The 15,588-nt window shown below is 38.0% G+C and overlaps 1 long non-coding RNA gene across 1 annotated transcript in view; it reads left to right on the forward strand.

Annotated features, from left to right (window-relative positions):
- The window catches only part of LOC137084318 (uncharacterized), a 31,464-nt gene extending 23,579 nt beyond the window's left edge, over positions 1 to 7,885 (forward strand). The window contains exons 3-4 of the long non-coding RNA XR_010906738.1: positions 1,952 to 2,112; positions 7,748 to 7,885. This is a non-coding gene — a long non-coding RNA (uncharacterized lncRNA). The remainder of the gene's footprint in view (positions 1 to 1,951; positions 2,113 to 7,747) is intronic.
- The last annotated feature ends 7,703 nt before the right edge of the window (positions 7,886 to 15,588 follow it).

Genomic DNA, 15,588 nt, shown 5'->3' on the forward strand with positions numbered 1-15,588 from the left:
TGAGCGCGGCGCGCGCCGTCACGTCATGTAAGGACACACACTTAAAAGTAATCGGTCAGGTCGTTTACATGGTGAAAAAAAATTAATAACGAGTATGGAAGAGATTCAAGCTGTGCTGCTTTTGCTGGTTATGTATAGGTTTACTAAAGAGGTAATTAACAACGACAGAAAAGAGCACTAATATGCAGATTCAGCAGCATGCAGCATATTCAGAAAGCTTGTAAAGCTAGATTTAAAATGACAATGTATATTATTATCAGCTATTACGGACATTGAACGTGAGATGGCTGAGACGACCGCGCGCCACCAGACAGAGAGCAAGACTGATATTTACTGAACGCAGAACGAACCTCGCAAAAGACTTTTAAAAATGCCGGTTGAACTAAAATGCTGCGTGAGCTAAACCAATCTGCATGTTCAGCGCCCAAGTCCCGCCCTCGAAAGTTCCTGAACTTTGAAAAAGTACTACCTCGCGAGCAGGGCCGTTTGGAGGGGGAAATATTTACCCGGAACTTCATTTATACCCTGGTTCCTGCGGTCTAAACACACGAAGTACCACCCAAAGTTCCCATAGACAGTAAAAGAAATGGACCGAGCGTTCCCATTGACGTCTACGGCGAAAGAATGAAGTCAACCTAGGGGCACTCACTTCCTGATGGCTGAGCGAACTGCGCAGGCTCAGACTGAGCTTGACGACGTAGATGTGACGTGAGCCTCCTGTCTGACAGCTGTGAGTCTTCTAGTAGATGTGGAAAGAAAAAGCTGAATCACGTTGTTTAAATATTTTCTCCCGTTGCTTTTGGCTCACTATGGGCTTCTCCCCATTCTTCCCCCTTGACTTTATCAGACTAGTCTCCAGGACATGTCTCCACGTCCCCCCGATTGTCTCATAGACAGTAAAAGATTGCCTGCGAGCGTCTCTTCAGGTCTATACGGTAATTTCTCAACTGTGCGACAGGGTCGCGTTGGTTATGACGCAATCGTTAGCCTATTTTTACAAAAACAGCTGCTGCGGGGCGATAGTGTAAGATACAAGGTAATGGAGCCTTTTATACATTGTCATGTTTCTTTAGAAATAAACAATGGACAAATGGAGTCTTTAAACATCTCAGATGTAAAGTTATTCACTGTCAAAGTGACTCAAAAATGAATGGGAGTCAATGGGATGCTAACAGCAGGTGATGGCTTGGTTAGCAATGGCCGCCCCTAGGGGTGGAACGCTTTCCGAGCGCTAGATTACCCCCTTGAAAGTTCCTAGTTCCTGGGTAAAGTTCCTGTGTTGGAAACGGGGCTTTTGTAGCCAGCATTTCAGTCCCGCGTGTAATGCAGCTCACCGTCACTGAACGCGTCATTCATTGATGATATAAAACTCCAGACGAGTTTTCTTGTGCTCGTCCGTTTTTAGCGCGCCTTCACTATCGTGCAGTCTGACATTAATGCCAACTGAGATCTTACAGTGTGACATGGCTTACATCGGGGATCATGTTCGTACAGTCTGGCAAAGGATTTTGAAAAATCGCACAGTGTGCAGGACCCATTAATGTGGATCTGGCTTGTCAGGCTACCTACCATCCTGTCTGTCTATGTATACTGCATGTGCATATGTGAGAGTGCGTATGGTGCAGTTTTACCATAACAATTGGAAATTAAAATGAGTACTAAATTGCACCTGTTCAAAATGTTGGCAGTCAGTTTATAGAGCATCAAAGTTTTTTTTAAGGCTGTGAATATGCACATCCAAAGAGCATCATGATGTTTGTAGAGCATCAAAGTTTTTTTAAGGCTGTGAATACTTTGAATATGCATATCAAAACACGGTTATGAAAAAACAAAATAAGGCTGATTCATACATTTTGTGTCTTTCATTTAAAGAATTGGGTCTTATAACTGTTTTAGTTACAACTGTATATGTCTATTTCCTTTACACCTGCTGATTATTATTTTTGGTTAGGGCTGTTTTACTGGAAGAGATTGGAAAAGAAGAGCAGTATGCTTCGCTTCATTCTGCTTGTGGTACCAGACAGTGCAAAGAAGCGGACTCAAGAAAAGGGAGCCCCTGCGGGGCAAAGGTACCATCCCCCTATAGGAGCCCCTCTTGGACCGACTTGTAAGGTGAGACCTTGCGAGCCTGCTTCATCTCAGATAGGGGTAACCAAATTTTGAATCAGGCAGATAGGATCTATTTATCAAGATTTTATTTTATTTTTTAAATTCTCTTTACAACTATTTTAGTTTTAATTTGAATTCTTATTTCTTATGCATATATTATCACTATTTTAATTTATTTCTATGTAAAGCGCTTTGAATTGCCATTGTGTATGAAATGTGCTATATAAATAAACTTGCCTTGCCTAAAGTTAGTTCACTTTAAAATGAAAATGACCGCATGATTTACTCACCCTCAAGCCTTAAGTGTATTTGACTTTCTTCTTTCTGATGAACACAGTTGAAGTTATATTAAAGGGGGGGTGAAACACTCAGTTTCAGTCAGTGTCATGTCAATCTTGAGTACCTATAGAGTAGCATTGCATCCTGCATATCTCCGAAAAGTCTTTATTTTTTTTATAATTATATAAGAAAGATGCGCTGTTCCGAGTCTTTCCGAAAAAAGCCGAGCGAGTGGGGGCGTGTCGTGTGAGCGGAGCTAAATAATGACGTGTGCAGCAGCGCGCTGCTATTGTGTTGAGTCGAGTGCGTCATCCCTAACAGCGGGAAAAAACTTTATTCAAAATAAAAATATGGCTTTTAATCAGATACAGCCATACATCTATGATCCGGAATCAGACCCAGAGGCTGCAGTTGAACAGGAGCAGCAGCAAAAACGACTAGAGCAGGACGTCTCTATGTGGTACAAGTTATACACTAACTATATAATATGCTTAGCGGCTTGTGTTATTTACATATTTATACTTGAATTATATCGTCGTATTTTTGTCTTTGAAGGTGTACATGTGGGAAGTGCAGTTCTGCACGTGTGTTTGTGTGTTTACGCGTGGTTTGTGTAGACAGTAAGCGGACTGGTTTTGCACGGCAGGCTAAGTTAGTGTTTACATAGAAAGACATGGAATAGTAGCGCATTTGAATGAAGAAGCGCGCTTATTTAGTTCAACATATTTCCCCCCTCTTTGTGTATTGTTGTTTGGAGTGCTTTTACAATACACAAACATAAAGTTACACATATAGTGGCCAGCTAAACAAATGTACACGCACTACACATCGCATGCTCCATTGATCAATTAACTATACGTGATCATGTTTGGGCTAACACAGACAAAAACACAGACATTTGAAGCAGTCTCACTCACCGCCTGCGGTTCTAAGGTTGGGACTGCTCCATCCTTCAGCATTAGGCGATCGGAAAATCCTGTGTCGAGCTGGGCCTTGTTTATGAAACAGTCGGCACCGAAATGCAGCGAACAGATATAAACATTCGCGCAACTCAGTTGCTGATCCGGAAAAGCAAATTCCATCCACTGTTGCCTTAACGCGGGGTTTTTGGGGAATCTGTGCAGGACTGTCTTGGTCTGGCAACCAAAAACGCACTTTTTTGGTGACATTGTTATGTGCACATCACCTGTCCAGCGCATCCTACAAGCCAGCGCTTTGATGGGCGTAGCCTGTTACTTTCGCTCTCTCCCTCTCTCTCTCTCTCTCTCTCTCTCTCTCTCTCTCTCTCTCCCTCTCTCCCTCTCTCTCTCTCACGCGCTTCCGGTAGAATTGTCCGTAAGGCCCATACAAGGAAATTCCGCCCCCATTAACGTCAAAGGGGACGCATGATCTCAAAAAACTTGCCGAAACTTATGACTAACCGGAAGTAGTATTTTTGACAAAGAAATACTCCCATCAAACGTCCACCTTAACTTTTGAAACTTTGTCTATGTTTAGTATGGGATTCCAAGTCTTTAACAGTGTAAAAAGATCAGTATGCATGAAACAGCATTTCACCCCCCCTTTAACAAATATCCTGATGTTTCCAAGCTTTATAATGGCAGTGACAGGGCCCTTGAGCTTGAAGCTCAAAAAAGTGCATCCATTCATTATAAACATTCTACACATGGCTCCAGGGGGTTAATAAAGGCCTTCTGAAGCGAAAAAGATCTGTATTTAAAACATTATCATGTAAAATATATAGTAATTTTAATTTTAAATGGGCCGTGAATTGAGAACTTTTTATTCAGCCATTGATATATAAAAGTTATTTGTAATATAAACATATCCTTTAAGTTTCAGAGCTAAAAACGCCCCTGTTAGTCAAAGAAAAGCTTTTATAGACACTAGACCATACAAACGCTCAATCATAATGTGCCAGGCTGTGACGTCTGAGTGTGGTGAAACACTGCCTCTGCCATTCAGGATTACAAAATATCGTGCAGTGCCTGGGCTTGATAGTAATGCAATATGTAAGTAACTGTGTTAAATCTAATGCCTTCTAATCTGAAATGTAATGATTCATGTACAGTCAGATGTTCTTTGTCTGTGTTTCAGTATCTCAAACCAGTGACTAAACACCAACTTGTGTTGTTTCTCCTAATAGGATGAAAATAATCTGTTAATTAACAGTGATTCAATTCTATAAAGAAAGCAATCAAAGAATGCTCCCTTTGCAAACGTTGGAGCAGCGTGTGCTGCAGCTGTCAATCAAACATCAAGAGTTTATCCGTGACTCCCATTTTATTCAACAAATCTCTTTAACTATATCACGTTTAAACTGGTAGTGAAGTTGAAGGCATTCGTTAGTGCACAGAAACTGAGGTGCAATGATGAGATCATTGCTTTCATGCGCTCAACATGTGTGTGATCGGCTACAATGATCATCACTGCAACCTTTCATGCCATAATCTCAATATAATCGCATAGTCTAAATATAATGTCATAGATCTAAATATAAGGCCATAGATCTAAATGTAATATGACACTTTATCCCCCTGAGACGAAAGATTTATGCATTTTATTTCTTGAAAAATCAATCCGATGATGCAAATATCGTCAATTTGCGTCATCAGAAAAATGTTTGGCCAGAGGCTAAAGACTACAGCCAGCAGAGGGAGCTTTTTCCACATGTTTTCAACACGTGCATGGGGGGTGGGGCCACGCCTGCAGCTGCAGGCATTCACGTAAATGGAGCAGAGGCCGGCAGAGAAAAGTGAGTGTTTCAACTTCTTAGATTAATTCCTATTAAAATTTAAGCTTCCAAAGGCATGAACTGAAAACGCGCCAGACTGAACACGCACTTTGAACGACTATCGCGAGCGTGGACGCTTTTAGCTCAGCTCTCATCAGGAGAGCTCATTCATGTAATCTGGCTCCTGCCGCGTTATTGCTGTGACACTCCCTCCGCGGCTAAATCACATTATATTGAAAAGACACGTTCCGTTTTTAATTATAGTGTTTGTTCTCTAACTGAACTGATTTTGTGAAGATGAACATTCTCCATAGCCTGACAAGCCAGACCCACAACAAGATGTTTGGTCTGGAAACTCATCATAGACAGGGCTCAATCCGAGGGGCGGGATAAACGGTTGTCTTTCAAACTCCCTCTGCACGCAATTGGATAGCGCTTCAACCAACCAGAGCAACATGAAGCGGAGCTAGTTGAAGCTAGTAAACATGTGAAGATTAAACTTTCGCCGTATCCAGTCGACAAAACTCCGAACACATCTTCCCTTTTTAAGAATAACTTCAGTGCCGTTCTTTTCTCAGAGAAAAGCTTAACTCCAACTTCCAAGTCTTCCAGAGTCGTGGTCAAAGCTAATTCGAAAGGCCGCCGTTCGCTAGCTCGCTAGCTCGGGTTACTTCAGCGATTAGCATATGGCTTTGTATCAGTAGAAACCCTGAAGTATATTCAAATGATTGTGCTTTCCCCCCTCATATCCTCCTGAGGCAAGAGATTTATGCATTTTATTTCTGGAAAAATTCCTCCGGAATGTTTGACCAAAGGCTAAAGACTACAGCCAGCAGAGGGAGCCATTTCCGCATGTTTTGAATCCGCGCAAGGGGGATGGAGATCACACTCAGAGCTCAGCTCAGCTACAGGCACTCATTTAAACGGAGCTATGGTGAGCAATGTAAGTCTTTTAACTTCTCAAATTAATTTCTATGAAAGTTAAGCTTGCAAAGGCGTGAACTGAAACGCGCCAGACTGAACTCGAGTTGTGAATGTATGCCGCGAGTGTAGTGACGATTACCTCAGCTCTCATCACGAGCTCATCAGCTCATTTATCTGACTCGTGCAGTTAGTGCTCAGTGCTGTGATACTCGCGCGGTGACTCACACATTATATTGAACAGAGACGTTCAGTTTTTGATTGTAGTGTCTTCTCCAACTCAGTTACTGTAACTGAGTGGCCTCACAGGGCAGCGAAGCATTCTGGGAATTGTAGTCTTTCGTCCCTATGAGACAAAAATACATTTTCTGTCTTTTCTCAGTCTAGAAGGCACCAAATTCAAAAATAATTTCACATTTCTACTACATTGATGACCCAGTTTAAATACAGATTCATCTTCCCAGCGCTGAATTACCCTTTTAACCATGAGAGCTATAATAGTAAAAACACACTAAAATAGAGAGTAATACTATTTAAAATAGAAAGATGTTAGCCAATCACCGCAGTGGCCGTTTACACTGAACTATAACAGCAGAAATGCCCCTTCAAACAAAGCATTGAGCAGAGGGCTAAAATTACAATTTTTTATTTAAAAAGCACCCTAACATTACAAGTGCACCCCAGGAAACATTATAAAACAATAAAACAACACCGTTCATAACTCCTTTAAAGTGAACTAATCCTTTGGAAATGCAGGCAATCTATGATTTACACCACTAGATGGCAGGTTTTAGCTTTATACAACCTTCTGCTTTAGTTACTGAAGATTACACTGGAATGGCATTACGCTTCAGTAGTGCATTTTATAGACTACTGAAGGAAAAATCTGATTTATCACAATTCGTTAGTGCACTGGCAAGTGAAGTTTTTCATTTCTGATTATATTGCAATAGGAGAAATCAACCCAGATTCCATTTGCTAGTTGCTGTTATTCCTAACAAATGAACGCTCAGCAAAGATAGATAGCAACCTAGTTAGCTTTTGGTCTAGCCCTCAGCCTGGTTTAACTTTCTTCAGTCATCTGTTTTTGTCTTACAATTTTTTTCCATCCCAGTGGGGACTTCAACCTGAATGGGTAGGTTTAGGGGTAGGGTTAGTGTAAGAGAATAAAATATACATTACCGTATAAAAACCATGTCCATGGAGAGAAAAAAAAGATAGGGAACGTGTGTGTGGGTGTGTGTGTTGTAACATTTTATTATATACAAAAGATTCATGAAGTGACATCTGTCATTTCTGTACATAATTTCTGTTTTCGGACACATTCCCTGCTTCAGTATTTCACTTTTCTTGTGATATTTAAACTACAATGGGGATAAACTCAATGCCTTTGGTGTAAAACACTCAGTGACAACATCAAATACATTGTTAGCTCTTCTTGATAAAGGTAGAAGGACTGTAAGGTTTGCTTCTCATCATACAAAGCCAAGTTAACAATGTGTTACCAAGTTAGGACGTGGTAAGGGGATGTGGACTTCTGCTGTTGTGGTTTTGGCAATTTTGTGGTTCAGCAATCAAAAGCACTTATGTTCTCTGTGCATTAGGTTGATTTTCACTCCTGTGGTTTTTAAAAATATACATGTGATTACTGATATTCCGTTCTGGTTATAGTAGAAATAATATCTTTTTTTGTTTGTTTTTTAGGCCCGTTTTCCTCATTTGGGTCTTTCTGGACTGGCTTACAGTTTGGATAGAAATCTGAATGTGAGCATGTAGGGATCAGGCCATTTGAATGGAGATCTCTCAGTGGAATGTATAATTAGACAGAGGCCTGGGAAGGGAGAAAGGTAGGCATCTCTCCAGCCCTTAGGCTACCAGCTTCAAAACATTCATAACTTCACCTAATACATAGTAGCTAGTACATTCCACATTTATTTGAGTATCTGAGTTCAGTTTTTTTGAAGGATAAGTGTATTATGATGCTTTAAAATAAAACATATTATTAGTTATTAGGCCATAAATTTAATTAGATGCTCCATGTGAGATTTATCTGTGACTTATCAATGCTATCTGCTGTGTTGCAGAGTAAAAGAGCTGTAATTGTGTTTTAGATTGCTTAATATATCTCCAAAATGCTTGACTTCAAAGAATGTTTGACTTGGCTGTCTTACATCCTTCCGTATAAGCTTAAATCTCACAGTCGGGTTCGTGCCTGACGCAAATCTGACGCATGCAGCCAGAGCAGACGAATAAAACCGACTAATGAATTGACATTCGAGACTCATGATAATACGATAAAACACACTGGAGACCTGTGGCTGTTATTAAAACAGTCTGCCAAATCCAAACCAAAAGAAGCGCTGCTTGGTTTTAATCTGTCTCATTCATTTTCAGTGGATGTCTCAATAAAGCACTAATGCTCAAAGAGCAGCTTGTGGAAAAGGCTCTTACAGGAAAAAGGAGCAATTTTTTTTTTTCCATTGCCCTTGACAAGCGAACAATAGAGGCGGTATTGTGGAGAGAAGGTCAGGTTTTGTAGCAGGTAGTGTCTATGGCAGGTAACTTGGGCAACCCTTACGCAACAAAAATATATTTCTCAATATATTAGTTGACAATATATTTCTCAATATATTAGTTGACAATATATTTCATGTGTCTCCATATATTGTGAAATTTACATGGTAATATATCATATGATATATTATATAATAATATATTATATATGCAAGTCATATATTGCAATATATGGGACAATACTGCAATTATTGCCGTTTTCATATATTGACTAAATACATATCATTATACTATTCAATATATTGCTATGTATATTGAAATATATCCTACAATATATGAAATTATATATTGGAAGAGTCATTGTATATATATATGTAAATATATATGAGATAATATACCTCAATGTACTGGATAATATAATCAGATTTATATGGGAACATATGTCTTAAATATATTGATTTATATTACATAGTATATAATTATCATATATATTGTATACATGGTAAATATGAAATAATCTAATGTACACTGTCTGTCATATATTTTAAAATATAACAGATTAAAATATAATATAGAAATTAGGGCCGCGACTCGATTAAAAAAAATAATCTAATTAATTAGAGGCTTTGTAATTAATTAATCGCATTTTAATTGCATATAAATATTTGACCTGAGAACAATGAGAAGTAATTTTTCACATGTATTTTTAGTATACCATTGAATAATGACTGAATACATAAGCTTAATCAACAAAATATTGTTTATTTATTTCAGTCCAGCAGACCAGTGCATGTTTGCCAGTTTAGCAAAAGCATTTTTGTGATATTTGAGGCTCAATGTGCTGCGGTGATACGCGAATTCCTTGTTGTATAGCTTGCACACAACCATTCTCTTGACGACGCTTCCATTCTTTCGTTTTTTAAAACAAAATTTCCCATCCACGGGGCCGAGCAAAACAGTCTCATCAGCTTCTTCGTTCCATAGCTTCGTTCATGTTCACATGGTTCGTTGTTGTCGTGACTCCGGAGCGCTAGTTGGTGTTCCAGTATAATTGGTCCGTCGAAACTCATTCATTGAAAAACGTTCCGCGGTACAAAAATAAGTGTGGTAAAAAAATTATTTTTTTTTTTTTGCGTAATTAATTAACGCGTAAAAGTCACGTAATTAACGCGTTAAAGTCACGTAATTAATTAATCTTAATTAACGCGTTAAAGTCCCGGCCCTAATAGAAATATTTTCTAAATATAGAAAATATATTGAATGTCATGCACCATCATATTTTCTAAACATAGAAAATATATTGAATGTCATGCACCATCTGATTTGGGCTATTGTTAATCAACCTCTGTAAACATATGCAGGAGCTTGCTTAACTCACAAAAAAATACTTTGTTTCAATAAACATACATGAAATAATTCAGTTTTGTTTGTATATCAGTGTATTTTAATATATGAATCAATATATAGCAATAGGTTGTCCATCCATATATTGCTATATATTTTCAAATATATGAGGAAGTTTCTGATACATTGAAATATATTTTCTAATGTATTGCAATATAAATTCTAGTATATTGCAATATATTTTTGTTTCGTAAGGGAAAGCATGGGGCTTTTGTCTGCGTCTGGCTCTCTGTCTGGACTCTCACGGCTCTCCATACCCCCTACCCCCTACAGCAGTGACCGGATTCATCCTATTAGAATGCAGTGCTCATTCACTGCGTCGGCTCACTGGTGGAGAGTGAAGGCTGTGGAAGACTGATGAATGATCTCTCCGTCTTTTCTGGTCTTTGGATTCTAGTGGTCCATGGATAAGATTTTTTCAATGGCTGCTGATGCTGATTTCTAAAGAGCTGGTCAATATAATACTAAATTTCAATAAAAATAAAGATTAAAAAATAACTTATATTATTATAATATTATATATATACACAAAACATTATTTCATGTTATACAGTGCATCCGGAAAGTATTCACAGAACTTCACTTTAGTTACAGTTTAATTAATTATTTTCCTCAAAATTCTTCAAACAATACCCCATAATGACAATTTGGGCTGGATGATATGTAAAAAAAATAAAAAAAAAATGTATCTGGATATTGTCAAAAAAACAATATCCAGATATATACATCTCAGAGATATACATCTCTATCTTTTGCCCCCATTAAAATAACAAAAAAACTATTTTATTAAATTAAATACAAAATGTTAACATTCATTGAACAGGTTGGGATGACCAAAATCTTATTTTATGATACAAGTAATTTTATATTTCTTTTATAATAACAATATAGATTTTTTAAAATTTTATCTTTGTTTTTAAAAATAATAATCACACAGAATATTAGGTCCGGCTTAAGATCTGCACGGATCCAGTTACCTCAACTGTATACGTTCATTAAAGACATCCCCATCTATGTTTACCTGAATACTCCCCAGGACATGCATTTTTACATATTTTACACCATTCAAACTCAACAATCCAACAAAAACAACTGAATTGCGATTGCACGTTGTCTGCAAGAGTCCGGCAGTGCTAGCACGTCCCGCTCTGCGCTTTCTCTCATGCATGCATGTTTCTGTATAATTCTTCATCTGTATAATTTTTCTGGTCCCAATGTTTAGTGAACGGTGGAAGCAGATCTCGGCACTATCTGCATTATCTGGTAACATTCTTCGGGAAAGTATGCTGAATATTCAATTTTCCTGATATTTTCAAATGTTACATTGTCGTCAGAATTATTGCGATATTGCCGCTAATATTCAATATATCGCCCAGCTGTAATGACAGTGTGAAAGAATATTTCTTTTTGAATCTTTGCAAATGTATAAGAAAAACCGGTCAGGTGGCAGTGGCTCAGTGGTTCATATAGGTTGGCTACAAACCGGAAGGTTGGTGGTTCCATCCCTGGTTCTACCTGACCAAGTGTTGAGGTGTCCATGAGCAAGACACCTAACCCCAGCTGCTCCCGACAAGCTGGATGGTGCCTTACATGGCTGACACCGCCGTCGGTGTATGAATGGGTGAATGAATAGGTGAATGTGAGGCAATATGTAAAGTGCTTTGGTGGCCATGGATCTATTGAAAGTGCTATATAAATGCAGTCCATTTTACCATTTACCATTGATCAGTGGAAACAGGATGCACCTGAGCTCAATTTTGAGTGTCATGGCAAAGGCTGTGAATACTTATATAATATAAGCATATATATAGCAGCTGGGGTTAGGTGTGTTGCTCCTGGACATCTCGACACTTGGTTAGGTGGTAACAGGGATTTAACCACCAACTTTTCGGTTTGTAGCCAACCTACATGAACCACTGAGCCACTGCCACCCGATCTTCCTGCCCGATCATTTTTTAGATGTTTCTACAACTTGGATTTGATCTGTGGTAAATTCAATTGTTTGGAAATTATATGGATAGGCACACACGTGTCTTTATAAGATCCCACAGTTAACAGTGCATGTCATACACTGTAAAAAGTAATAAGTTGACTTTACTTGGAAAAGCTGTGGAAACTGATTGCCTCAAAATTTTCAAGCAAATTAGGTCATCATTTTTGACTTGATAATACTTACTACTACTTTGTAGAGTTATCTTGTGTTTTTGTAGAGGTTACCATAAAACCTGAGTACAAGAACTCAATTTCAAAAGTTCAGCCAACTTGCATATATAAGTTGGGGTTTGTAAGCAGAACTCAAACAAAATAGTTATTTTAACTAGTTCTTTTAATGTCTACTTGTTCATTTTACTAGAATAATGTGTGGAAACTGATTGCCTTAAAATTCTCAAGTAAGCTGAACTTAACACTCAGTTAAGTAAGCTTAATTGCATCAAGTTGATCTTACTTAAACCCTTCAAGTCGACATAATTCTATCTGTGAGCTGAGGAAGTGTACTCCCAGAATGCATTGAGCATGAATAAATTAATCACAGGGCAATCGTAACTCCGTTTTGTTATTTTTGGCTTTATTTTACCATTTTATTTGCTGTCTTTTGTCAGTATAACCCCAATAATGACACCAAATGAACTTGTAATGATCTTATTAAGTGTAAAAAAAAAAAATGTTACCATTGTTGTGTTTTGCACGCTGAATGTTGAAGTCTGTGTGTGACTCAAGCATGGTAAATTGTCGGATATTGTCACAAATATAGTCATTGTATCAACACAATAAAAAACATTTTTTTTTAAACAGAAGTGTTAGCAATAAAATGTTAAAATATCATTAATTGGTATTACATTTATATATATGTGTCGGTGTGTGTGTGTGTGTATAGTGTGTATATATATATATATATATATATATATATATATATATATATATATATATATATATATATATATATATATATATATATATATATATATATATATATATATATATACTTATTACTTCCCTTCCTTTGAAATCTGTGATTTCGTGTTGCATTGCTGCATCAATAGGAAGAGATTTATAGTAATATAAATTAAGTTCCAAGTGCCCAACCAAAGGGAACACTGATCACCGTAATGGTGAGAAATTTTAAGAAATGAACATAAATTTATGAAGTCAGCTTATGTGATGGTTTCCAAAATTATTTTGTTGTATTTTCAATAACATTCAAGATGACTGTAAAATGAGTGAATGCAACTAAGAAGAACAATGACTGCCGAAGTGGAGGAAATGAGTGAAAAGTCTATTAAGAATTGCCCCGCCTCAATCTTTTGCCCGCCCACCTGTTTTTTGTGTGTGTTTTTTTCCTTTGGCAAAATTGTACTCAAACCAGTCAAGTAATGTTTACTTGGGTTTTCTAAGTAACAAAGGCATAGCATGCAAACAGTTCAGATTACTAAATTGTTTTAAGTAAATTCTAATTATTGGACATTAGGTAAGTTTACTAAAAAGTCTTAGTAAGAACAGCGTTGGATTTAACAGTGTGAACATGCATTTAGTACAACACACTCAACATTCTTAAGTACAATGTACTAAACTTGCATAGTTTAGCTATTGCATCCGCCTAAAAGTTCACAATACTCAGTATATTCAAGTTAAATCAACAAATTTTCCAAAATCAGTTAATTTTACAAGTTTTTCTTTAGTAGATTCAACAATTACTTTTTACAGTGTAGCACAAACCAAATCATGAAGTGCAAGGAATTGTCTATACACTTCAGAGACAGGACTCTTATCGAGGCGCAGATTTGGGGAAGGGTACAGGAAGATGTCTGCAGCATTGAAGGTCCCAATGAGCAAAATGGCCTCCATCATCTGTGAATGGAAGAATTTTAGAACCAGCAGGACTCGAGTTAGCCAACCAGCCAAACTGAGTGATTGGGAAGGAAGGGCCTTAGTAAGGAAGGTGACCAAGAACCCAATGATCACTCTAAAAAGAGATCCAGCGTTTCTCTGTGGAGAGAGAAGAACCTTACAGAAGAACAACCATCTCTGCAGCACTCCACCAATCAGGCCTGTATGGTAGAGTGGCCAGAATAAAGTAATGACAGCCCGCCTGGAGTTTGCCAAAAGGCATCTGAAGGACTCTCCGACCATGAGAAACAAAATTATCTGGTCTGATGAAACAAAACTCTTTGGCCTGAATGGCAAGCATCGTGTCTGGAGGAACCAGGCACTGCTCATCACTTGGCCAATACCATCTCTACAGTAGGGATGGGTACCGAAAACCGGTATTAAACGGGCCCCGGGGCTGAATTTGGAAAGACTGTTGTATCGATAAGCTTGGACGTTATCGGTTCTGCTGTCGGTACTTTTGAAAATACACGTGACGAGAGAGAGAGAGAGAGAGAGAGAGAGAGAGAGAGAGAGAGAGAGAGAGAGAGAGAGAGAGAGAGAGAGAGAGAGAGAGAGAGAGCTCCGCAAACGACAGCCGAGGACAGAACCAAACATTCAAACATAGCCTGGTTACACTTTAGATCTGTGATAGTCTGCTTTTATTTTAGATTTTGTCTTCCAAATATTATAATAATAATATTTATGTCTAGCCCAACTTGATTCCCTTTGCAGCAGTAGCCTACGTACGCTGTCATTTCTCCATAAAACTAAAACGTAATGACAGAATCAGCACGATCAGGGATTGTTGTAAAATACAGTCTAGCTACTGTTGGTAAATTGTGGGACGCGTTTTATAATAAAAAGAGCGATTAAATGCACAAAAATGTGCGCAAGAGATTGTTCCCAAGTCGACGCGCGCGCTCTGAAACAGCCGCAACGAGACGAGCACATTACACTTTCGGTTTCACACTCGCGTCTAAACGATCAAATGTACTCAAATATCTATGTCAAAATGACCGGCTTGGAGAGTCTCTTAAACACAACACAGTTTGTGTCTAAAATGGACGTAGTTATTATGGATATAGTCGGGAGAAAGTGTAGTGCATCTGCCTATTATCAGTCGCCTATAGAGCTGCACATCTGTCTTAAAGAGGCAGCTGTGTAAATAAACATGCTGACGAATTACTGCGAATTAAACAACCAAATGCAAAGAGAAAATCCCTCACAGCTCTTGCATGAATAACTTCAGCTTTAATAAGCATTAATTTGGCTATTTATGATGAACAGTGTTATTTTACATTTGATTAGTAGAATTCTTCCTGAAATGAAAGGCACTGCATGTGTAGGCTGTGTATTTTTGTTAATTGTGTGTGTGTGTGTGTGTGTGTGTGTGTGTGTGTGTGTGTGTGTGTGTGTGTGTGTGTATGTGTATGTGTATGTGTATGTATATATATATATATATATATATATATATATATATATATATATATATATATATATATATATATATATATATATATAATCTCAAAAAGTACCGATAAGAATACCGTTAAAGTACCGGACCGATAAGCAGTATCGGTAAGAGTAGTAATACCGTTAAAACCTTAACGATACCCATCCCTACTCTACAGTGAAGTATGGTGGTGGCAGCATCAATGGCAGGAACTGTGAGACTAGTCTTGATCAAGGGAAAGATGAATGCAGCCATGTACAGAGACATGCTTGATGAAAACCTGCTCCAGAGTGCTTTGGACCTCAGA

This window comes from Pseudorasbora parva, chromosome 8 (genome assembly GCF_024679245.1).
Source record: "Pseudorasbora parva isolate DD20220531a chromosome 8, ASM2467924v1, whole genome shotgun sequence".
Taxonomy (NCBI): Eukaryota; Metazoa; Chordata; class Actinopteri; order Cypriniformes; family Gobionidae; genus Pseudorasbora; species Pseudorasbora parva.